Source organism: Fundulus heteroclitus, unplaced genomic scaffold (assembly GCF_011125445.2).
Source record: "Fundulus heteroclitus isolate FHET01 unplaced genomic scaffold, MU-UCD_Fhet_4.1 scaffold_203, whole genome shotgun sequence".
In the NCBI taxonomy this organism is placed as follows: Eukaryota; Metazoa; Chordata; class Actinopteri; order Cyprinodontiformes; family Fundulidae; genus Fundulus; species Fundulus heteroclitus.
In genome coordinates, this window is record NW_023396615.1 from 262270 (window position 1) to 287320 (window position 25051).

Sequence of the window (25051 nt, forward strand, 5' to 3'; positions counted from 1 at the left end):
TTGGCAAGTTTTTTAATATGATTTTTGAAAGACAAAGTGGAATCAAGTATCACACCGAGGTACTTGAATTCTGTGACAAGTTGTAATTCTTCTCCTCTCAAGAATACTCCAGAGCTTTTTATTTCTTTTGATTGCTTTGAGAACATCAAACAGACCGTTTTTTTGGAATTGAGAAGCAAACATGACTTAAAAAGCCAGTCATTTACTTGCTCCATGGCTAAGGTCAGAATAGAAGCTGCCTCTTTAACACTCCTTGCATGAATATAAATTACAGCGTCATCTGCATACATTTGAAAATTTACATTATTACATGTTTTGGGAAGATCATTTATGTACAGGGAGAATAACAGGGGACCAAGTATTGATCCTTGCGGCACACCGACAGAGACATCCAAGACCGATGTTTTTATACTGTCAATTTTTACACATTGTTTTCTTGAGGATAAATATGATTTAAGCCACTGAATTGCCTCTGACGAGAAATTGAAGTCTGACAATTTTGTTAGAAGAATTTCATGGTTGACAGTGTCGAAAGCCTTATTAAGGTCAAGGAACACTGCACCAACACAGGGGTATATATCCAATTTACTTTTTACCTTTTCTATAAAAAAGCTGTTTGCTGATTCAGTGGAGTGGTTTGCTCTGAAGCCAAATTGCATTTCATGTAGGTTAAAGGGACTATTATTTAAGTGTTCATTTATAATATTTGCTACCCATCTCTCAACAACTTTGGAAACAACTGGAAGTATACAGATTGGTCGGTAATTGTATATATTTGAACTGTCACCAGATTTAAAGATTGGGGTGACTGTGGCCAGTTTCCAGGATGATGGGACAATTCTCTGTTTAAGTGATAAATTAACCATGTGAGGAGATGAGTGTCTAGTCCATGAATGTCTTTAGCTTTTGAATTTTTTAGTGAACCAATAATTTTGGACACTTCCGGCCCCGTTATTTCACGTACATTAAAAACAGGCTGTGTAAGATCAATGGACCTTGGTTTGAGATCAGGAGATGGAAATAATTCACTTATTTCTCTCACAGAATTTAGAAAATAATTATTAAATTCATTTGTCAGTAGATCTGGATCAGTCACAGCAATATTGTTAATTTTTAGCTCAATTTCTTGTTTAGCTTTTTTATCCTTCCAAGTTAATTTATTTAAACTTTGCCAGATCTTTTTGGAATTTCCATTTGCTTCAGAAATGATGTTCATGAAAAAAGTTGCTTTAACCTTTCGCATAATTTGAGTAACCTTATTTCCTAATGAGGTAAATTTATGCCTGTCTGTGATGAGACGGGATTTCATATATTTTTTTAGTTGCTCATCTCTGTCTCTCATCCATTTCTTACATTCTTCATTCATCTATGGTAATAGATATCTCTTTCTTTTGTTGTGGCTACCCCTTTTGGTAAAATTTAACATTACTTCGTTAATTTTCTTGTGAAATAGGCAGCTGCTATTTTCAACATCTTTACTTTGAGTGATTTCGTTCCAATCACAACTTTGCAGAGCTTCCACTAGGCCTTGGAATTCCCCCGGAGGAGCTGGCCCAAGTGGCTGAGGAGAGGGATGTCTGGGTCTCCCTACTGAAGCTGCTACCCCCGTGACCCGACCCCGGATAAGCGGAAGACAATGGATGGATGGATGGATGGATGGATGGATGGATGGATGGATGGATGGATGGATATCTATGCGTAACGTCAGCCCTATCAAGCAGGAATACATTATGCATCTAGTTTATTCCTCACCAGAAACAGCATTTTAGGTTAAAATTCCTGAGTAAAAATTAAAAAATATTGTATTGCATTCCTACTGCTTATATTTCTTAACATATATCTTTATTTTAAAATTCTCATGGAAAAACAGATGGTCTATTTGGTGTCCTTATTTATTTAATTTTATTTTTGCCTTGGCTGCAACTGGTAAAATCTTTCTCAGATTGAGTTTATCAATACACCTTTTTTCTTACAACAGGATTATGTATTTTTAGATATTGCATTGTGTTGTCCAAATATAGTATGTAATGTTTTGCTGGCTAGATCCTTTTAATCTTGTAATTTTGGGTGCTTTTTCAAAGCAGGTGCACTTCTCCATGTTATGTGCAAATTTAATTACCATCATCCTGCTTATCTTGTGTTATTTTGCTTGTTTAACTTTTCAAGTTAGTCACATTGTGCGATGTTAATAGAACATTTGACATTAATATTGTCACAGGCGAAGTTGACATCATTAGCATCCCCCTTTGAGTCCGTTTGCAGGATGGCACAGTGAGGAATCTGACTGTAGTGCACCGTATGTGTCTCCAGCTATCGGTAGGAGGGCCTGAACATGCACTGCATGTATGTGGGTGTTTCTCAGCAGGCTGGGACTTTGTTTTCAGTCTTGTCTGACTATTTTTAGTTTTTTTTTTTTTTTTCATTTTTCACTTCTAGCATTAATTGGCATGAGAGAATGTTTGAGCAAATAAACATGTTAAATGCTAAGAGGATATTTGTTTTCCTTCTGACAAAGTTCTTCGAGAAACTTTAGATGACAAAATCAGTTTGTGGCACAGGTTGAACAATAGGTGGATTTAAGCTTTAGTCATCGAATCTGATTAAAAAGGTGTAACAACTTTTTCAGTGAGCAGATTAATGCACTTATGACTCAACACAAAATCTCTAAAATAAGATTATTTTGTAAAGGTTTTTCCTTCATCTTAGAACATCCAGGTTCGGTATGAAAATGAAATGTACATTGTAAATTAAACCACATTTAATCCAGGCTTATGAATTAAATTCACTTAACTTTTCTAAAAAACATATTACCTGATTTTTTTTTATCTTTACAGATTTAGATATACAAAATATTCCAAATATAAGAAATTGCTAAAAATAAATACATTTACAGTCCTGCACAAAGAACAGCTGTTCAAATCTGCAGCAGTTTCTCGTACTCCAGAAAAACTGTTTATTTTTATGCAATGGAAGACACTTTTATTCAGTTTTTTGATTGAGATCAGGATGGCCTTTGGTTACGCAGAATGTCTGTTTTTGACGGGCATCTTCACGGCTCACTGCTAAGGCACAGGCCTGACTGGCTGAGTGAGGACACCTGCAAGTAAGAGACTGTGTTTTTGTTTACAATCATGTCCATTGCCACATTTCTGAATGCAGGTTGATGGGCCACTTGGCTTGCAGCTAACTCTTTCTCTTCAGATCCACAAAGCAGTGGTTATCTTGTTGCTGTTGTGAAACTGTGATTTAAAAGCTGATGCAGTAATGAAAGCAGTGGAGACTACCATTATCAATCAGCCAGGGCAATGGTTGGTTCCCATGGAGATTGAATCTTAATAGAAGGATGAACCTTGTTACTGGCCAAGGAGTTAAGTTCTGAACGTGCATCTTTGTGTCTGTGAACATTTCTTTTCTTTTATTTTTGCCATTGTTGGACCACTGTGTCACACAAATATACAATTCTCACTGTAGTTTGACAGAGGGCGATAATTTGCTGGTACACTGTCTAACCAGAAAAGAAAAGGAAGAACATAACTGAAAAAAGAATAAAGTGATTTCTCACCAAGATGCCATGTAGGGTTTTTTTGTTGTATTTTTGAGTTCTTCATAGACAAACAATTCATATGGAGCATGAGCAGATCTCCCCATGCTGTGTTTATAATGTTGTTTTTCTTCTTCAGCTTGTGATCTTTATTTTATCAGCTGTGTGCCACTAATTGAATGGTATTATAAATGTTCTGCTTGGTATGCTCACAAAAATCTGCGCTGCACACAGATGTCCATAGAGAGTTCTAGTGGACCCTAGTGGGCAGAACAACACAGATTGTAACACAATCCATGTTCTTGTTAAGAATTGACCACCTCCAGTTGCAGTCACCCCAGGTCCTTTGCCTGAATAATGTGGTTTTGCCAATTTGTAGACTTCTGTAGTAATAAAAAGACTCTTGAAATAGAAACTACGTTTTAACATATTTAATCTAAAAGGCAGAGGGATGTTTACAGCTTCAGTGCTGGACTCTCATACACAACATAGCGAGACGGGTAGATTTCCGGACGCCAAAGAGTGTCCATTTCTCGGCCACGTCAGCTTATATCAATGAGCAAAGGCTGATCAGGAATGGTCAATTACCCCATGTTGTCTTCCAGGATCCATGTCACCATTAGACTGAGGGCTTGGCTTCAGGGAAGATAACTAGCCATGTGTTTGCATGCCAGATGCCCTTGGGTTCGTTTCACTGGTCTTTCTCTGTTATCTCATAATCCATAACATTTCAATTCAATTCAATTCAATTTTATTTATATAGCGCCAAATCATGAAACATGTCATCTCAAGGCACTTTACAAAGTCAAGTTCAATCATATTATACAGATTGGGTCAGATTATACAGATTGGTCAAAAATGTCCTATATAAGGAAACCAGTTGATTGCATCAAAGTCCCGACAAGCAGCATTCACTCCTGGGGAACCGTAGAGCCACATTTCCATCAAATTGTCATGCAAATGTTGACCAAACTTTTATAAGGTTGCAAAAAATAACCATCTACCAGTTTGGAGTGAATTAAACAGGCTACGTAAAGCACAACTGTAATACACAGGAAGTAAAGGTTGCAAATTAGCATGGACCACATGTGTAAAAAAAAAAGGAGAGAGGTGTTCAGGAATGTGTTGCTATTGGGCAAGTTGTAATTACCGTATTTTCCGGACTATAAGTCGCTCCGGAGTACAAGTAGCACCAGCCATAAAATGCATAATAAAGAAGGAAAATACATATATAAGTCGCACTGGAGTATAAGTCGTATTTTTGGGGGAAATTTATTTGATAATATCCAACATCAAGAACATCTCGAAAAGCACTTTTAAATAAAAATAGAACGGAGGCAACAACAGGCTGAATAATTGTACGGTTATCTTACGCTACATGACACAACTGAGAACGCGCCTGGTATGTTAACGTAACATATTAAAAGCTATTCAGATAATGATAGCATAAATAACACGCAAAGAAGTTAACCAAAGCGCCCGTGTCACTCCAAATAACTAAAATCCAGTGAAATCTTCATCCTCGGGGTCAATTTTAAATAACTCCGTTAACTCCGGAGGTAGAAGCTGCGGCACTTCCGCTTCTAGGTCGCTTACGGTTTTGGTTGTCACCGAAGCCCATGCTTTGTCGATCCATTCAATGACTTCCAGGAAAGTTGCACGGTGCATTCTCCCGGTTGCCATGAAGCTGTGCTGTCCATCCATCATCCACTGCTCCCACAGGTTACGCAAGACTGCCTTAAAGCTCCTTTTCACGGAGATATCAAGTGGCTGGAGTATTTTGGTTAAGCCCTTCTCAGTTGTTTTTAAAGGTTTCCGACAATGTTGAAATTATCAACACAGGCCTAGAGTGCCCTCTTGCGGTTTGGTGTGAAAATAACAGGTGTAATGATATACCGGTAATAAATAATTTCACACATAAGTCGCTCCAGAGTATAAGTCGCACTCCCGGCCAAACTATGAAAAAAACTGTGACTTTTAGTCTGGAAAATACGGTAGTCATTTACACTAGTATTAGCAATGTTACAGAAGACGTCAACAGTGGAAACATCTTATCAGCCTTGCAACTCAAATGTTTGCTACGTCAGAACTTATTCGACACATTTGTTTCCGTCTCCCACTTTGTGCATTTACTCGTTCTCAAATTCCAAAAACCACCTCAGATGAGTGTAAAAAATATTTTGTGATAATGAAGAATGTATCACAATTGTTGCCATTTCCATCAACCTTTTCAAATGTGCGTAGAAAATGTTGATGTAAACATGGCTACATACAGCTCACCTTGCAATTGCTGTTTAATATCCTATATGTGTACTTCATAAGTACCGTCTGAGTCAGATGAATTTATATATGAATTTATAATAACCTGTTACTTGTTTAAACTTCCCAGTATCCCAATGTTACATGGTTTGACTAATGGGCTGGAATTACTTTCAGTAATTTCTTACATCATATAAATATTAGTTCCTTTTTCACCCTTATTTACATAAGGATAAGAAAACAGTTATACTTGTTTTTTTCCTGTTCTATTTCACCAAACAGAGAGAAACTAAACAGTGCAAACTCCTTTAGTGAGACAAAAAACTGATGGACTATTACGCTCAAAAGTGTTGCAGTACATTGGTAGACAAAGTTGGAAAACTACTGTTATTGGTATACAATGCAATCCAAAGCAAACCAAAGAAAAGGAGATCTTTGAGCACATTCGGTACTGGCCTAAGAAGAAGCAACCTATTGTATGACAATGGCTGAACATGAGTGTGACCACTTTTAGGGTGAAAAAATGATCATATGTCTGAAGATGTTTTCCTGAGACCCAAGGATGTCCTAAAACGTACACTGTTCACTGAACAACATCTCAAAGCAATCAGTTGTGACTACAACTTCTTAGTTGGAACAGATTACTTTATTTGAAATACAAAACAGATTTTTGATTTCCTTTCTGTTATTTTGTTCATCTACTTTTGAGTTTCTTCACGTCTACAGGTCCAGCCAAACACACCACATTGCGGTGCTTGTCAAAAGATGACACTGCTTTAATCTGTTTGCTTCTTTGACATTATCTTGTCCCAACAATCTCAGCCTAACGTGACAAATGTTATGACATTTTCACTGCCTATGAACTCTTCATCTTGAGCACATTGACCATTTCTGACTGCAGTTTTTGAGTTAGCTTGCCATAAACTCTTTTTGCTCAAGCCTTACCATTTGTTTCTTCCTCTTCGGGCATATGACAGTGACCTTGACACAGACCTCATCTTACAGTCCTCTTGTGACATTTAAACGGGCCTCAAGGAAAGCAGCAAATCAACTAAGAAAGCAAGACATGAGGAACTGGAAAACATAGACCCTTCTTTATAAATGGGTTAGATATACTGTAGAGTTCAGGCCAGATGTAATGCTATAAGTCAGGAGCATTCAGTCATGAAAAAAGAGGAGACATTTTTTCATATCTTCAACTTAGCTAAGTTGTTATTTATTAAGGGTAACTGAAAGGCAATGTGGTTCAAAAGTAATTCAGGGCAACTTATATTGTAATTTTTATATCCAATTAAAAGCTAAATTTGTATCCTCTGTACAGCCGGCAATAATGCTGACTACATAGAATCATTGTACTGAAGACATTCTACATTTTAAAGTGTATATTACAGGAACTCATGTTCCACAAAGCCTCTTTCATTCCCTCACACTCAAACCCACCCACATTTGTGGGAAGATAAACAGTGGGACAACAGCTTTAGTTTTTCAAACCCAGAGTTTCCATATTGGCATCGTTTTTGTCTAAATAATGTTGCTGCAAGACAACAGTGCTGCCAACTGCACCACTGTGCAGCACTAACATCCCCTTTAATTAAATTTCAAATCTGGTATGGCCTGAAATATAATACTTTTGAATAAAAAAGATGTACTTTCGTATTCTTTTAACTGTAAGTTTATTGGAGACTTAGGTTTAGCTAACTAAAAATCAGCAAAAGCACACAGATCATAGCAAAAAGTGCAGCTGTCATAATGTTTGTTAATTTCAATGTAGTCAGTTAGTCTTGTTTGAAATTAGGCTAATTGTTTCATGGGTTCCATACTTAAAATATGTTGTTTCATGGATTCCATACTTGAAATATGTTAATTGCTGATTGTTAATAGACAGAGATTTCTTTTAATTATGTAAGTTGGATCTCATATGGAAAAAAAAGTCAGTTGATAAATAAAAAAAAACACTTGGCAACTGATTTCGGATCAAACCCCTTTCAAAAGATGATAAGTTGGGACCTAGACCTCCCTGCTTCCATATTAATTCCTTCTGAACTATCTGAAATAGATCCTTCAGTATTCCGTGTGAGCCAAGTCTGGTGTCTTTATTGCGACATCCATCTTTAAAGTTCTTCAAAGTCTTCCATCAGGGTGTATGCCTGAGGGACAGCTCACTGCAGGCCGAATGACCCACATATTCTGTGTTGCCATCTTTATTCACTTTGGTCTAATGCTCTCTCTCTTTCCATTTACCAGCCTCTATCTGCTTCCTAACAGGCTTCAGTCTCACAGCCCATCCGTCATTCTCTTTTGTAGCATGCAGTGACTCGGCCTAAATGTATTTTCTCTATAATTTCTTAAATCTGCTCGCTTACTGCTGAGGGACGCTGAGGGAGGACTGCTTTACCAAAAACTCAGAATGACAGCATAGGAATTTTTGGCTCAAATTTTGTTCGCTTTTGAAAAACACAAATTAACGTTTATAAGTGTAATAAAAATACATAAAAATTAATATAGGCATTGTATAATTCAAAATTGCTGACTTTCTGCTGCTAGAAATAATCCCTCACTCTTTTAAAACATGGTCTTAGATATATCATGTGTAAGCCATGATCAGTGCTTTCAAGGTACACTGAAATTTGTAGGGTTCCACACTATGGACAATTCTATTGACTTTAGTGGAAAAGAGAAGATTTATGGTAAGACAAAACAAAGATTCAGTTTTATGACAATAAATCTGTTTGTAAAAGTCCAATGAATGTTGTAAAGCAAGGTGATGTAAGCATCATATTGTGGGGAATAAAAAAGGATACTATTTCTCAGATGTTATCATAAAACTGCAAATGATTACATACATATTTATTAGCCAATATAGTAAAAGTTTAAGTTTGGTATGAAACTTATCCTTAGTCCTTTTATCTCAGGACTCACATGGCTATGCTGCTCAACATGTTGCTGTAAAACCGCTGAAGAGAACCAAACAACAGCAGCAGGCAGGAGCAACCTGTTAAATGTAGAGGACAGTTGGACATTTTTTGGGCAGTCTATTTGTTTAAATAGACTGCCCAAATCATTAGTTGTATGTTGGATATATTCAGCAAAAAGTGGGGGAAAGATCATGTGTGAAGCAGCTGCAAAATGCAAGTTGACTCCCTAGGCAAGGCAAGGCAAGGCAAGGCAAATTTATTTATGTAGCACAATTCAGTACAGAGACAATGCAAAGTGCTTTACATGATTAAAATATAGGAAAATAAAACAGAATAAAAGAAAGTAGGAATAAAATGTAGAAACAAAAAAGAACATTAAAAACAGTAAAACAGTTTAACTAGAACAGTCAAAGGCAATCCTAAACAAATGTGTTTTTAATCTTGATTTAAAGGAACTCAGGCTTTCAGTACTTTTACAGTTTTCTGGAATTTTGTTCCAGATAAGTGGAGCATAGGAACTAAATGCTGCTTCTCCATGTTTAGTTCTGGTTCTAGGTATGCAGAGAAGGCTGGAGCCAGAAGACCTTAGTGGTCTGGATGGTTGATACACTGATAACAAGTATGTGATGTATTTAGGAGCTAAGCCATTCAGGGATTTAAAAACTATCAGAAGTAATTTAAAGTCTATTCTCTGGGATACAGGGAGCCAGTGTAATGACTTTAGAACTGGGGTGATGTGCTCTACTTTCTTAGTCTTAGTGAGGACGCGGGCAGCAGCGTTCTGGATCAGCTGCAGCTGTCTGATCCACTTTTTAGGCAAACCTGTGAAAACACCGTTGCAGTAATCAATTCTACTAAATATAAACACAAGTTTTTCCAGATCCTTCTGAGTCATTAGTCCTTTAATCCTGGAAATGTTCCTCAGGTGATAGAAAGCCAACCTTGTAATTGTCTTTAGATGCTTTTGGAGGTTCAGGTCTGAGTCCATCACTACACCCAGGTTTTGGGCCTGATTAGTGGTTTTTAGCTGAAGCAGCTGAAGCTGTTTGCTAACTTTTGATCTCTCCTCTATTTGTCCAAAATTTATTACTTCAGTTTTGTTTTTATTCAATTGAAGAAAGTTTTGGCACATCCAGGCATTGATTTCTTCTAGGCATTTACTCAGTGCCTGAACTGGTTCATAGTCACCTGGTGACATGGTGATGTAGAGCTGTGTGTCATCTGCATAGTTATGGTAGCTGATGTTGTTATTTTTTATGATCTGCACTAGAGGAAGCATGTAGATATTGAACAGGAGGGGACCCAGGATGGACCCTTGGGGAACCCCACATGTGATTTTTGTCATCTGGGATGTAAAGTTACCTACTGATACAAAAAAGTCCCTGTCCTTTAAGTAGGATTTAAACCAGTTGAGAGCTGTACCAGAGAGGCCGACCCAGTTCTACAGGCGTTCTAACAGAATGGAGTGATCTACAGTATCGAATGCTGCACTGAGGTCCAATAGAACCAGCAGGGTGGTTAAACTACATCATACGCATCAGAGGTATATTTTTGAGCCTGTAGTCATAATTTCTACATTAAGGGAATTAAAGAAATTCAACTGTAAAGGCATTTGTACCAAATCCTTTAGTGTGAAATGCTTGAAATTGCCCTGTTGTATACTCAGTTGGCTCACTTGGCCAAAAATGCCATTAATCCCAAAGATAAATTAAAGTATGTGTACAGTACTGTGGAAAAGTTTTAAGAAAGTATTAAAACAATGCTGTAACCTAAGAATGCTTTCAACAGTGGAAGTGCTGATAGTTAGTAAGCAGAAGAGAAATCTAAATGAAATTAATATTTGGTATGACCCCTATTGTGGGAGATAATGTTAACAGGTTCCCCTGTTACTTATTGAATAAAAGGAAAAGGTTATCCAACAAGTTCCAGCATTTTATTGAGAACTAAAACAAAGACAAAGTAATCACACCTCTGGCTAGAATGCATGCCCCCCCCCCTCCCCTTCTTCTCCTGGTCTCCTCTGAACCGAGCCTCCTCACGCTCTGCTATCTTAGGAGACATAACACAAACACCTCAAATCCAACCATTTACAGTCAGTCTCACACAATAAATACACAAGCATTTACCTTGGCAATCTGGGGAAGAGTGAAGCCAATAGCAGGTCTCGTCTCCTCCCCAAGTGCAGCTGCTCACATGTTTTTGAAGGAGAAAGGTCAGAGGTGATTTTAGGAACCAAGCTCTAATATTTCCATTCACACCCCTCCTTGCCTTCAGCATCAAATCTAGGTGTACACGTGCACGTTTGAAGGAACTCAGCTGGCAGGTTGTTAAAAACATATTGGCAATCTAATCACACATCTTCTGTGGATGTAGGCTACCTGAAATCTTTCTGTCTCTTCATCTAATCCAAAATACACTTAATGATGTTGAGATGGGTTCTTAGTGAGGTCTATACTATCTCTCGTGGTGTTGCATGATGGTAACATATCTGCCTGTATTTCTCAGCATTGAGCACACCAATTTCCACCAAATTTCCAGCACTACTTGTACATATACAGCCCCAAACTTTCAAGGAAACTCCATCATGCTTCACTGTTGCAGGCAGACTGGCATTATTGTTCTGTGCTCCAGCCCTTCGATGAGCAACCTGCCTTCTGCCACAGCAAAATAGTTCAAATTTTGACAGCATCTGCTGAACTGTGAAGATAGCACATCTTGAAACACCAGTCTGCTTTGAAATATTTGTCAGGGAGAGACCTTGCTGATGCAGTATAACTACCTTGTGTATTGTTGCTGTGCTCAATCTTGCCATACTGTATGACCAGTGACATGAAAATGTCTTCCACAACCTCACTTTGGCAGCAGAGTTTGGCTGGGCCTCAGCCAGCTTTAAGCATCCTACATACAGTAGCTGTTTCGACGTTTCTGGTACAGCACCGGACTGGTTTAAATCCTACTTAAAGGAAAGGGAGATTTTTGTGTCAGTACGTAACTTTGCATCAGAGATCACAAAAATCACATGCTATGTTTCGCAAAGATCCATCTTGGGTCCCCTCCTATTCAATAACTGCGTGCTCCCTCCAGCTTCTTGTTGGTAGACAAGCTTTATTATTTTAATGTTATTTTTCTATCTGCTGAGCTCATTGAGCCATATGGAGGTCAAATGAATGTACAGTAAATAATGTCATTGGAAGTACTTTTCACCATTCTAACATACTGTATATACATTAACTGCTGTACGTATTTCAAGTTTAATGTTGAAAACATTACTTAGAAAAGTATTTTTCGTGTAACTTTTGTCTTTAAAAGACCAGAATGAGCACGTAACCTTATGTTTTTCTTATGTTATTAAATAATTTTTAAATATTAAATCATTAGCTGTTATGATTATTTATTCAGTACTTGAGTAGACTTCTTACTACATACTTTTTACGCTTACTTGACTCATTTTTTGGCTGACAATTTTTTACTTTTAATTAAAATTAGGGCTGGGCAAGTTAACGCGTTAATTTCGCGTTAACTCATTAGATTATTAACGGCGATATTTTCTTTAACGCGCATTAACGCATGTTGCTCACATGCTTTTATTTTGTGAAGGTCTGTTGCTGCGGTGTAGGGGTTTGAATCAGAACAGTAGGTGGCGATAATGCACCAATAACCTCGCTGTCAGCCAAACCTCGGATTCAAAGAGGAAGAAAGGTGCTGGCCGGGAATAAACAAAGCCGACATGCGGAAGGCGGTGTTTCCCGCAGGAATTTGCTTAGGTGAGGCGGTGAGTTGGCGCACGGAACAAGTTTTGCGCGGAGCGGAGCGGGGTCTGCATCGACGCCGTCGGTGAAGTCGCTTCGCGTTTCAAAGTATCCATGTATTTTTGCCTGTTTTTCCCTGCCATTCACTATATGCACGCGAGAAAGCAACAACAAAAAACCGCGTGTCAACGTCAAATAAACGCAAGCAACGTAAGCATATCGAGTTAGCAAGCATTTCAGTTTAAAGTTCTTCCAGCATCGAATATGACAGAAACAAGTTAGTTGTAACCACTGCCAAGTTAAACTTTGGTATTGAACATAAAATTGTAATGCTGCTCCCTTCTGTTACCTCAGAAATTGCCTGTTTTTGGTAGATTTTTTCCTCATAAAGAGAATTCCCTGTCAGTGGCAATAAGCTTTAATTTATTATTATTGCTATTTTTGTTTTACATGTTTAAGCTTTGTTTGAGCTTTACACTAAATATGTGTTACTGATAAGTGCTACAAATGTTACAACACTTTTGTTGGCAGCAGAACATTAAAATAAAAGTGCTCTTTACACTACTTTTGAATTCATTCTTGGAGTTTGTAAATACAATGCGATTAATCGCGATTAATCAGGCAAATTATGCGATTAATCGCGATTAAATATTTTTAATTAAAATATAAAATATGTTAAAGTAGTGCTACTCTTACTTGAGTACAATTTTTGGCTACCCTACCTACCTCTGGAAATCAATGCATAAATTTCCAGAGGTAGGACATTTTCTCCTGTTGAATAAAAACAAAATGGAAGTAATCAGAACTCTTGCACCAGAATTGTGGATCAGCTGAAGACTTTGAACTGCATTTTGTGGACTTCCTGATAGTAAAAAATTACACTAGTCCAGCTTTGAAGTAACAAATGCATGGAGTAGTTTTTCACCGCAGGACAGAATATTTCTAATTTTGGCAATATTCAGGAGGTGAAAAAAGGAAACCCTGAGACCTGTTTATTACACCAAGGTTTTTCACTTTATTACCAGAGGCCAATTTAATGCCATCCAGATTAAGTGATTGATTAAAGAAGTTAAGCTTTTAACTTTTAATATGCTATACAACTAAACTTACCTTGGCCTGCATTACAATGCTATATATATATATATATATATATATATATATATATATATATATATATATATATAGAGAGAGAGAGAGAGAGAGAGAGAGAGAGAGAGAGAGAGAGAGAGAGAGAGAGAGAGAGAGAGATAACAAGTCTGTCTCTGTCTGGTAGTGCTGCTTGTCTTTTCATTTGTTTTATCTTATTCCCAAATAAAAAGCAATATGGGGGATTAGTCCACAGAGGACTCCCAGTCAGAACAAAACATACACCAAGTCAATATCACTTAATTGAAAGTCCTGAACCCTACCTGTTCAATAAGTAATTTTGCTCTTTGACACGCACACATTTTAAGAGCTGAGGATGAGCCTTAATGTCACAGGTAATGAAAGAGGGAAGAAAGCATACGTTTTAGCTTGAGTTAATCTGAAATGTGCAAAAATTTTGTAGAATCCAACTATTCCTTTAAAATACCTTTTGGCACCATGAACCACGCAGCAAATCATAATGCCATACTGCATAGTCTTTTTCAACAGGGTGCCATCATGCCATTTTAAAGTGCATCACAAAACCACATAGGTCATGTCTTGCTGTCTCTTTCGGAAGCTCATTTGACACTGCAGCCTGTCGCATTGTGTACATCCTATCTGAACAGTGGTTTCTCTGTACGAGATGGACACAGGCATCTGTCACTTCAGAATTCTCAAAGTGGATGAAAGTGCAGCATGGAAGCAACTCTTCATGCATGTCTGCCTCTCTTTGCCTCTGCCATGCTCTTTACCATCATGACTTTGCATTTTTCATTTGTGTACCTAACAGCAAAGCAGGATAGTTCGGTAAATGTCTCTGAAAACACAATCTTAAAGGGCACCATTGTCACGCAATGCATTGGACTCATCTTCATTTTCCTTAAGGATTGTTCCAAAACAGGCTTATACGAAAATCTGTAACAATACTGGAAATTAACATGACTAGAGTCTGGATCAATAAAAAATATAATAACACAATGGAGAGCAATTCTGAGCATCATGTTAAATGATGACCTCCGCAGTTGAGGATCCTTACAAAAAACTGTGAGGAAAATAAAAGTAAATCTTTCATATGCCTGTCAGGACTCAGCGAGCAGAGCCGGGCAGTTTCTGCCGGCCCTGCTCTCTCCCTCCTCTTTTTTCGACAGGTGACGGCAGTTGACTGGTGGGCGGGGCGCGCACACCTGCAGCGTGTTCTGGAGCACTATAAGATCTGCGCTCGGACAGCGGGAGGACGCCGGAATATTAACCGTTGTTGGTATGCTTAGACGGCCTTAGTCCTCCGACTAATTTTTGATCTTTTCTAAAAAGCTCCTTTGTGTCTCCCAGGTTCGCTCTCGTGTCCCGAGGCTTGAGCCTAACTGAACTCACCTGCTCACGACTCCCATCGGATCAGTCCGGTTCCTTCCGCTGCCTGTGTTTTCGCCAGAGCTGCTCGGACCTTGCCTCACGCCTACGCCCCCCGATCATCTGTCCGCACCACTCCATCTGGAGCTGAGTCCGTTGCGCTTCCCCCTCCGGTCCGACTTCCGAACCTAAGTGGTAAGCTTACGCCGCACGTCTTCATCATCAGTTCCGTGTGCTGACGCACCTAACTATTCTCCCCTTTGTCCCCTCAGATCGTTCGTGCTCCGTCCGAGTCTCTCTCCCCGTGATCGCTCCATTGTGAGCCCTTTTTCGTGATTACTTCCCCGAACATTTTCCCTGTTGTTGTTGTCAATAAACTCCGTAAAACTACTTCCTGTGAGCCGGTGTTCTCTGCATGTGGGCCAAACATATCAAACCGACCATGACAATGCCATTGTTTATGCAAATGCAGAAATGTCAAATGTTTATGTAATTCAGACATTAACTTTCGTAACTACAAAATGGCAGGAGGTTTATTCAATTCAATTCAATTCAATTTTATTTATATAGCGCCAAATCATGAAACATGTCATCTCAAGGCACTTTACAAAGTCAAGTTCAATCATATTATACAGATTTGGTCAGATTATACAGATTGGTCAAAAATGTCCTATATAAGGAAACCAGTTGATTGCTTCAAAGTCCCGACAAGCAGCATTCACTCCTGGGGAACCGTAGAGCCACAGGAAGAGTCATCTGCATTGTCCATGGCTTTGCTGCAATCCCTCATACTGAGCAAGCATGAAGCGACAGTGGGAAGAAAAACCACCCATTAACGGGAAGGAAAAACCTCCGGCAGAACCGGGCTCAGTATGAACGGTCATCTGCCTCGACCGACTGGGGGTTACAGAAGACAGAACAGAGACACAACAAGAGAAACAAAAAAGCACAGAAGCACACATTGATCCAGTAATCTGTTCTACATTAGATGGAAGTAGCGGGTGAGCCGTCTTCTCTGGATGATGTCACAGTTAACAGAACGCCAGACCAGGTGTACCTACTATGAAGAAAAAGAGAGAGAGCAAAAGTTAAAAGCTGAAATTACGACAGTCATTTCAATGTAATATAACACCAGGATCCTGTTTGTGGACGTCAGGTCAGCATCTTACAACAATCAACCTCCAATCAACAATCAACCCTGGCATCCTCCACCAGAAGCTCACCCAACTCACTCCAGCTGTCAGTGGATAACCAGCTTCCTGATCGACAGCCAGCAGCAGGTGAGAGGTGTGTCCCCTGATCTCTTCTCTCTGTATACTGATGACAACCATTAATGATGTTGTTTACCTGTTCTAACAACATATTTCAATGAACAACCCTTTACTAGGCCACTGAAAACTTTACTTAAAATACTAAGCAAAACCAAGATTAAAGAAGCTAAGGAACAATGTGCACACAGAAAGAACAAAAGGACAAATACAAATGGTTGAAAACCATTACAATAAACATGATTCAGTGAATCTCAGGATTCAGTGAGGATCTTTCAGGTAGAAGAAGTTCATCTTACAGTATTTGGAATGAGGTCAAATTAGTTTAAATGAGCAATAAGTACGAACTGTACTGTAAAATCAACCTAAATCATTGTCATTTGTCAACTGGGATGTAAGTAACATTCCCTATAAACAATTGGTCCTCTCCATCAATAATGTCTCAGTCACGTTTTTCACCTTTCAAACCTAGAGGTATGGTCCTGTTTATTGTGTCTATTTTTGATGGTTGGGCATCCTGTAGCAATGAGGGGTTGCAGGGGAGCAGCTAGCTAGCTCTCCAGTTCAGGGTCAAAGCTTTCGAGTGGGGATCCAGCTTTCAGTGAACTCTGCCTGGATGTCCGGTGGGGCTGCACCTGTCGCTTGGACTGGCCTATGAAGGCTGCAACATGCTGGATCAGCAGGGTTCACTTGTGGGGAAGTGTTGCATGACTTGCAGGGATGCAGTTCAGGAAACTGCTTCACACAGTCTCAGGTCCGCTTTCCTGCAAAAGCTGAGAATGATCAAAAGCAGACTGTTTCCATGGTGGTTCGCATTTAAGTTTCAATGTCTGATTTCACAGAAAGCCGACTGTACTTAGTTTTGATTCCATGTGAGTCCAGTAAGGAGCAATGTCTCTCCGGTGCTGCTCAGCAGCAGAAAAGAGGTCAATTCAAATTGAGAGTAAGGCTTTATAGGATTTTAGGAGATATTAGGCTGTAAGGGCAGTCCTAAGAAAGTTCCTACACTCTTATATTTCTCATGGCTATCAGATCACAGTCTGATATTTATATTCCACATGCTGAACCCCAACAGGAGCGACTGACCATCTTCTACACTGACATCATTCAGTATGCCTAGTGCTCATCCATCTCTTTGCGGTTCAGCTCATCCACACAACTTGACAGGTCCAAACTGCATAGAACAATTAGAGCTGCAGAGAGGATCATCAGAAATGACCTTCCGTCCATTCATGACTTGTCCAGCTCCAGTAAAAGGCCTGCTAAAATCAAACTCATCCTGGTCACAGGTCACAGACTTTTACCTTCAGGTTGGCGCTACAGAGTGTCGATGTCTAAAACGAGTCGACACAGAGCCAGTTTCTACCCTCGGGCAGCCATCCTACTGAGGCGAAGAAAAAACCCTGTACATACTGCTCCTGTTCTTACCCTTCCCCCAGAATAATGTATTTTCTGTATTAATTGTAGTTGATGTTGTGCTTACTGTTACTCATCTTTTGGTCTTTTTCATGATGTGAACAATGGAATTCACAGTCAAATTTCTGGTTTGTAACCACAAACTATGCAAATAAAGTTGATTCTGATTCTGGTTCTGACTTGCTATTTATACAAAACAGAAACAAGTTATAACCTTTGTAATTTTGTCTGTGCCACTAAATTAGAGTGTCAGACTGCTCAGGTCTGATCTACTCTTGCATGCAAATAAGTCCCTCTGAGGTAAACCTGTTTCCAGTCTCACCATTAGTCTCTCTTTGTGACCTTTCTAAATGTTCTGTCAGCTTTGTTTTTATCACCATATTGGTATTCCCTCACCAGCCACTTTATTAGGTAGACTGTGGAAGTAACAGGCTAGAACCCCCTTTTGCCCTGAGAAATACCTTAATTATTTGCAGCATACAAACATTTATCTGGGATGTTTGGAACATATTGACATGACTGTCAAAAAGTTTCTGCAGGTTTTTTTTCAGCTGCACATTCCTTATGCAAATCTACTGTTTTTAAGAAATCCCAGGAGTGCTCTTCAGATCTGTTGACTGTGCAGCTCATTAAAGTAGAATAACCTCATTGTCATGTTAAAAAAAAACAATCTGAGATGATTTAAGCTTTGTGACATGGTGCATTATCCTACTGGAAACAGCCATCAGAAAAAGGATGAATTGTAGTTGTTGCACTCATGAAACAGACAGGACCCCATCTTCTGCTTGGCAACTTTATTTGCTTTTTTGAGTATTCCCAATGGAACAGCTGGGGATAGACACAGATCATTGTAGCCCTCCACATTGCAAAACTTTTTCTCCCTTTTTTCTCTGATTATCTAACTCTGACTTTCTAAAACGTCTATGCCTAAACAAAAATAACTATGCAGGATGTTATATACAGTTAAATTGCGTAGGAAAACAAAGTACAATAAATAAAATGAATAAAATAATGTTGTTTCAATGTTTTATCTGTTACTTAAGAAACTCTTACTGTCTCTTTAGAGCTCATTTCAGATTGAACAAGTGCATTATTTTTTCTTTTTTTTCATTGCTAATAATTGTCTGTAACTGTGTCTCTGCGTATGCCACTGTCACACCCGAATTTCCCCATTGCGGGACAATAAAGGAATTTGCATCCTATCAAAAACAAAAAACACACCAAAGCCCTGTCGTTGTCATACGGACAAGTGAACAAGCCCTCGCATACATTCAAATACCATCAAAGCCATTTATTTTACTTTAAAAAATCAGCTTGAGTATCTTCTTGTAAAAATAAAATGTGTACTATTTTTTGGCAAATTGTTAAGTGAAATCCTTTAAAGAGGCATTTCTGTGACTGAATAGCCATTCCACTTGTGGCCTCTAAGCCACGAATCTTGTAAATTTATGGGGAGAAGCAAGATTGTATTTCTCCTCCCCTTTAACTCTTAGCAGCCACCTTTAAGAGCAACTGCAGATTTCAATCAATATGTTGCATGCTGGCAGACACTGATTTCAGGCCAGGACTCGGACAGGACAGCACAGATTGCTACCTACATGTGCAGATGGTGCCGTGTCAGTGGTTCTGCTTCTTTCTTGCTCAGTGTGATACATGTTCTCGACAGGCACTGGTGGCAGGCACACGAAATGCGAGGAGCAAGAAGAGGTAAATCAGATTAGCGCAGCACGGGCAGCCAAATGGCACTTCTAAGACCCAGGAAGTACCTGTTCTTGGCTTGTATAACAGCGAATGTCACTGAGGAAAATCAGTGAAGTTTCAGCTCGCTGGTTATATTTATACCTTTAAGTTTTACATAACACAGAAAGACTCAGCAGAAGGCCAGAATTTAGTCTGACCTTAAGGGACCAGAATAACAATAATTTCTTTGTCCGCAGTGTCACACAGAATAGGAATCTTACAGAGAAGAGAGGTTCTGCACGACAATGGTGATCTTGTTATCTAGGATGTCAGCCATGAACACGTCAGTTCTGCAACTACATGAAAAGTCCAGCTTCTGTAGCTTGCCATGTATTGCAATACATGTATGGACCATTACTGCTGCTGTCAGTCTTAGTCTCTCACTATATGCCACATAGCAGAAAATGCAGGGTGATTTCTTAAGACAAAAATGGAACTGCTATTAACAAAGGCTATTGTAGCATTATCAAACTACGCTGGAAAATGAGCACCCGAGCAGAGAGCAGCACACACTCTGGCCTATAAATGAATGTCCTGATTCAAATGTCAGGTCCTGATCTCACTGAACAGTAAAGTGTGTAAAAGGCCCTGTCAGATTAAATGCAGATGATTTGTTATCATCTGAACGTGATGTACTTACTGCCGCAGCCCAAAACTGGCAAAGTGTCCTGTTAAATCATGGTCACTGTGAGAAGTTGTCCTAACTTTTACAGAACAACACACAGGGCCAGTTTCGCAGGCAAGACTCAAGTCTAGTCCCAGACTATGACGCTGTTTGAGGTGGTTTAACTCTAAGATGCATCAGTCATAAAAAGGAAAAAAACATATGTCGCACCGGACTATAGTTAACCTTTATTTAGCTAGCCTATATATTTCACAAAATCCAAGACTAAAAACTGATATTTGCCCTGGTAAGGCAACTTATTCAATTACACAATTGCATCCACAATAGGCTGGATAACATGGAACATACCTGGGAGCTTGCATTTCAGTGTAACAGCCCGTTAGGCTGAAAGTTGTCAAAATTATGCTGCAATTAGACCGTGAATGTAACAATGTTTTTTGCTAAGCTAACAGTATGACACTGATGTTTGAGAGCAACATGCAAAGGTCATCCAAGCTCTTGAACATGCATCAGCAAAGTTGTGAACTGCCCGGACAAAAAAGTTAAGGCTAGTTGTTATTAACTTCCTGGACAGTCCAATGACGGGGTCTGCCGCGGTCTACAAGCTGCTGACATCCCCAATGTTAGTCCAGATAAGGCCTACTCCTGGCTTAATCTGAGCCTTGTCTGGGAGAAAACAGACAAGGCTCTCATTAAACTCAGACATAAAATACATGCATAAGTGTTTTTTCTTCTGTTTTGCAGAACTTCTGCTGACAAAAAAGGTGTTTCTTTATTTTTAAATAGCCTCATTAATATTGTCTCTAAGAAACAGTTCAACAGCAGAAGTTCAATAACGGTTTTGCGCATCCTGGGTATCTCGAGTGATTATCGAAAGGATTTGATCTTCCTCTTTCTATAACAGCAGTTCCCAATCTGCCGGCAGTTGACGCTATTTACTGATTTAAATGAGGCGGACCAAAATCGATTTTGCAACAATTATTATTGTTGCATATTGCAACTGTTACTAATATCGAGTAGCCTTGTTCTTCACACATATGGAATAAATAAGTGTTGTGCCATTACGCACTATTTGAAGTTATTTCATGTTTAATAAATGACTCTCTGTCTGTTGGGTATTGTCCGGTGAATATCAGACCAAACAGCTGATATAAGGACAATACTGATCCGAGCACTGGCATTCTTTTAACAGCAAACTCTGCATACATATGGAAGAAATGAGTGACAACTTCTCTTCAAGTTCAACAATTTATTAACAGAAATAAAATAAACATCCAGAGAACACCACTATAGAATGCTGTTTATCTGAATTAACACTAGATATCAATCAACAAATCCTCTCAACTAGGTTAGTGAAACTTAACTAAACTACTAAGCAATATGTAGATAGATAGATAGATAGATAGATAGATAGATAGATAGATAGATAGATAGATAGATAGATAGATAGATAGATAGATAGATAGATAGATAGATAGATAGATAGATAGATAGATGCCAGCTAATTGAGTGGCACGGATACTCACTTCACAGCGTAAAACATCAAGTCCTACAAAGATGGCCCTCTGTTGTTTGTGCTATGTTACACAGTGACAAGTTGCTGCTCTCTGCTCCTAAAACCTTTGAACGAGAGCAACAATCTGCTTGTCATCTCTCTTGTAAGCTGAGCTGTCAATCGAGGGTGGAAATAGGCCACTTTTATGCCTCACTGATGCGTTTCCATCAGCTGCAGAGCAACTCTGCTGAAGTCAATTTGATAACAAGGTATTTAGGCAATTTTACTATCAACTGAATGAAAATGACAGTGAAGTAGTCACTACTGTGTGAGCAGACAGTCTAAATTCCTCAAGCATAATTGTAGCTTTTGGAAAAAGGACATAGTTGCAGACTTATCACAAACAAAATAGTGTTGTTTTTTTTTTGTGTGAGGTTTTGCATGCAGACATATTTCCACAACAGATGGTTTACACACTAAGTAACAATGCTTACTTGCTGAAATGGCTATTAGTTTACAAGTCCAATACTGTAGTGTGTTAAAGTTCACCCACTTTCAGAGAACAGAAAATAAAACAAATGAGAAAAGGTGAACGCTTTTTAAAAGTCAAAATCAACAAGGCCAGTGGTGGTTCTTATATAAAGGCGCCCTGGGTGAGATCACTGTTCTGAGGTGATACACAAAACTGGCATAAGGAGAACAAGACATTTTCTGCAATATTTCTGAGAAACATAAACGTCACAGTTTTTTTGTTTGTTTGTATCTTTCGAAGGTTTAACAAATCCAAATTAGTGTTTTAACTTTCAGTAATCCATTTATAAAAATGTATTTTGGTTTGACTAGATAGAAATGTTATGCTCGTCTTATTCTATGCTGATTCTTCTGCCAAAAACATCTATGAATTATAAAATTGTATATATCCCCAATGGAAGAAAAAAAAATTATTAATCAATCTCACGTTGTGTTTTAAAGAATCTATGTTAAGTGTAAAATAATCTGGTTCCGGCTCAACCAGTCTAAGTATGATAGATTTCGAGCCAGAGGGGCGTAACCTCTGTCCTTCTGAAAGATTGTCGTAACAGAGGCACCAGTCCAGTATCGACTGCATGGATAAGCGGGTATAGATGATGGATGATATAATATGATACAAGATAATATCCTGATATGATCTCAATATGCTGTTTAACATCTGCTTTGCTTTGCAGTATAAAGACTGAAACAAAATCAAAACTGTGATACCACTTCTGAGTCATGAAATAATGCTTAAAATGTCTAAAAGAAAAGAGAAATCTTGACAGGGCAGGTCAGCGCAATGATGACAAAAGTGGCAGTGGTGGAGAACAACTTGAGCCAATTCTAGCTGACAGAGGGTGAAAGGGAGGTAACACCCTGGAGAGGTCGCCAGTCAAGCACTAGACTGATACAAAGACTGACACCAATGGATGCTCAAATTCACACCACGATTTAGTGTCACCAGTCAGCCTAACCTGCATCTTTGGGGACAGTGGCAGGAAGCCTGAACAATTGAAGGGGGAGGGTGGGAGATAAAAATTCATTAGATTAAGCAATGTCTTCACAAAAAAAGGCTCCTGGAGGCCTGCAATATTAAACCATGTATAGAGATTTTCCTTGCATTGCAGAATTTCTACTATGTAATATAACAAAAAAGAAAACCTTTGCAATGTGTTACTATGAAACACACAACAATGTAATAACAACTAACCCCCAGATTCCACATCCTCCTGTGCTCTGTTCATGTACGTGCACATCTGACTAATGGAGCAAATACGTTGTTATTTTAATTAATAAGAACAGTTCCACATTCTCCGTAACTACTCCGAACAGCACCGTCAGCAGACACGCTCTCCGTCAAAATACGGAACAACTCCAATTTTCTGTTGCCTTCTGGTCCGTCGGGCTCCAGTCGGGTCAAGCTCCAAAATTTCAATCGTACCAAACAGGAAAAAGAAAAAAAAAACAATCTCCTGTTTGTCAAAGTTAAATGGTGTAAATAGAGATTGTTAACCACAAATATATTTTTTAATATTCACAATAAAGAATGAACTGTTTTATTTAAATATTGGATGCAAACCACTCTTTTTGCACCAAATAAGGAAGCTGACTTGTCTTCTCAACAAGTAATTTGAAACGTGGTAATCTTCAAATAAATTAGCACTCTGCTTCTATTGACAATGATCGCACATGCTCTCCTCAGGGTCCAAGAAACTTTGGAGCGGAGCTAGATGGAGTAACCACAGATGTAGTAGGCTTTTCTTGTCACAGACTCATAATGGCGGTCTGGAACGGAGCGGCCACGGACAGGAGCCAAAGATGGGGATTTTCGTAAGTAAAACTTTGAACTATTCATTTGTTATTTGAAAAAGACCATACTTGAACTAATTGCACAATATAAATATAAAAAAAAGATTTATAAATGATTTGAGAATCTGAAGAATTTGGGATTATCAAGGGGTATAAAAGAAATTTAAATAACTGTTGTCGTATCGTTTTACTCTCAATTGTTGGAAAATGCTTGGAGAAGATCATTTTGCAACTCTTGGTGTCCAACATGATGGTGTCATCCCTGAAAGCAAAAGTCGTTTCATTGCAGGTTGCAGAGCAAAAAATAAACTCTTGTCACTGAAGCAGCTGCCCAAAATGCATAGAACAAAAGGAGTCTTTGCATCAAATGTTTTGATCTCAATAAAGCTTTTAAACCTTTGGTAGAGTCGGGTTGTGAAGACTCACTCAGAATTAGCTCCCCCAATAAACAAACAGCTGTTTTTTGATGAGAAGATTAAACTATGTGACAAAGTTGACTTATTTGAGTATTACAACGATATCTGTTGCTTTCTTGATTCTCCTCGAATCTACTGAAATAAAATCTGGGAGTAGCACAGCCTGTACTGCCTGAACCTAATAAGAACTACACAGTAAGACAAAATGTCAAGCAGTCTAGCCTCTTTGAAGAATCAGTGACTGACCCAAACTTGTTGATGCCTCTGTCAGATTTAGGTGTGAAGTAATTTTTATTTTATTTAACCCACATTACTTCTGAATGGAAGTAATATTTCGGTTCGGGAGCACCTCAGCCAGATCCCAACTTGAATCTGAATGGGGTTTTGTAGAAAGTGCTGATGGTTAGGTGATGAAAACGAAACCTTTTAGCTAACCACTGAAAATAGATCGCCAGAATACCATTGGAAACATGGAAAGAGCTGGTCAACAATGATAAGAGGTTTTTGATTGATGTAATGCCAATTTCCATTAAAATGTGATAAACAAATGTCAACATGTCAATTTTTATTAAAATGTAAAAAAAAACAATAACTTTTTTTATTATCTTTTGACAGATGTCTGATTTAAAATCTAAATCTTCCCTTGCTTTAATTAAGTTGTAGTTCCGCTTTTAAAACACCATAAAGACAAGTACCTTTCTAAGATGCCTTTTACTATTTAAGCCAGTGAGATCCAGAGCATCTGTGAACTTTCAGAAATAAAGCCAGTAAGAGCGGAACTCAGAAGGGTCTAAGTGGCGCTCTCTACATAAAATGAGCACTAGATGTCT

The 25051-nt window shown here is 38.6% G+C and overlaps 1 long non-coding RNA gene across 1 annotated transcript; it reads left to right on the forward strand.

Annotated features, from left to right (window-relative positions):
- Window positions 1-14669: 14669 nt before the first annotated feature.
- LOC110369178 lies at window positions 14670-15321 on the forward strand. The gene is made up of 3 exons (XR_002428783.2): window positions 14670-14850; window positions 14922-15134; window positions 15212-15321. It is a non-coding gene; the product is annotated as an uncharacterized LOC110369178 (long non-coding RNA).
- The last annotated feature ends 9730 nt before the right edge of the window (window positions 15322-25051 follow it).